Consider the following 1,243-nt stretch of genomic DNA (forward strand, 5'->3'; position numbering starts at 1 on the left):
GTCACTTCCAGTCTCTATCCAATCTTGCTGTATTAGGAGTTTTTATGCAACTTATTTCAAAATCAGCAATTTGTTAACTGGAATCCAAAAAGCTTATTTTACAGTAAAAGAAGCTAATCACTCTCTAGGCTCTTCTTTAGCAAACAATTCCTCGGCCAAAACCTGAAAAATTAGCAACAAATTCAGAAATATTTTAATTTCTTTTGTATTAATCAAGGGTTACAAACAGACACCCCTCACAAACTGTAAAATGTTGGTACTTACATGGTACACACGGATGGATGGGATTAACTTTGGCCATGAGAGCATCCTTCTGCATGCCACAGCTCCCCTAAGTTCAGAACACAAGTAGGCTTTTTGCAAGTGTGGATGCTAAGGCTGAATCTTAACATAAAGGAATTGGAATATTCAACAGGTACAACTGACCATCTTTTGTTTGTGGTCTGAAAGCACCTCTTTGTTTAGTGACAGCAGGGGAGTGAAGCCATCATTACAGGCACATCACATTTCTGTGATGGAAAGAGTGTTTATATTTAAGAGGAAGGTACCCCATCCACCTCTAAACTTTAGAGCTGCAGTCCTAGTCAGCCTGTAAGGAGGGAACAGATTGTGCTTTTCCACATGTCTTGTCACACATGAGTGAGTTGGTATAACCAGAAAGTCTAGGCATGATGGCAACCTCAAGAGAACTGCTCCAAAGATTAATTCCTTTCTGCATCAATGTAACAAAGACACGAGAAACAGGTCTGGAAAGCATAGCTTGATGTGGAAAGTGCTCCAGGCAGAAACGTTCCTCTGCCTCTTTGGGAAATAAATATTCACTAAGGGAGAAGATAGTGTTTGGTTTGGGGTACCTAGGAGATCTGGATTTAGCTCTTAGCAATTTCTCTCCTGGGTTTATTACACAGAAGTCTCACATGCTCTAGCTGTAAAACAGGGTTACTGGTGTGCTTCCCTTCTGCTTCTGATCACATACAGAGGGAATTGAGGACAAGAGGACTCCAACTTGATACTCTCTAACTGACATCAAAGCACAATTCATAAATATGGAAGAACACAGTGTAAATAAATTACTTGTGTGCAAAGCATTTCTAAACATAGTCTAAATAAGGGCAGAATAATTATATCATAGGGATGCAAAGGGTTTTCATAACATCAGGGCTGAATTTTCTGTAAGAAAATTTTCTCTTGGGAGAGCTTATTCCAGTGCTTCTTCCAGAAGTAGCAGAGAAGACATACTTGT

This window comes from Motacilla alba, chromosome 4 (genome assembly GCF_015832195.1).
Source record: "Motacilla alba alba isolate MOTALB_02 chromosome 4, Motacilla_alba_V1.0_pri, whole genome shotgun sequence".
Classification (NCBI taxonomy): Eukaryota; Metazoa; Chordata; class Aves; order Passeriformes; family Motacillidae; genus Motacilla; species Motacilla alba.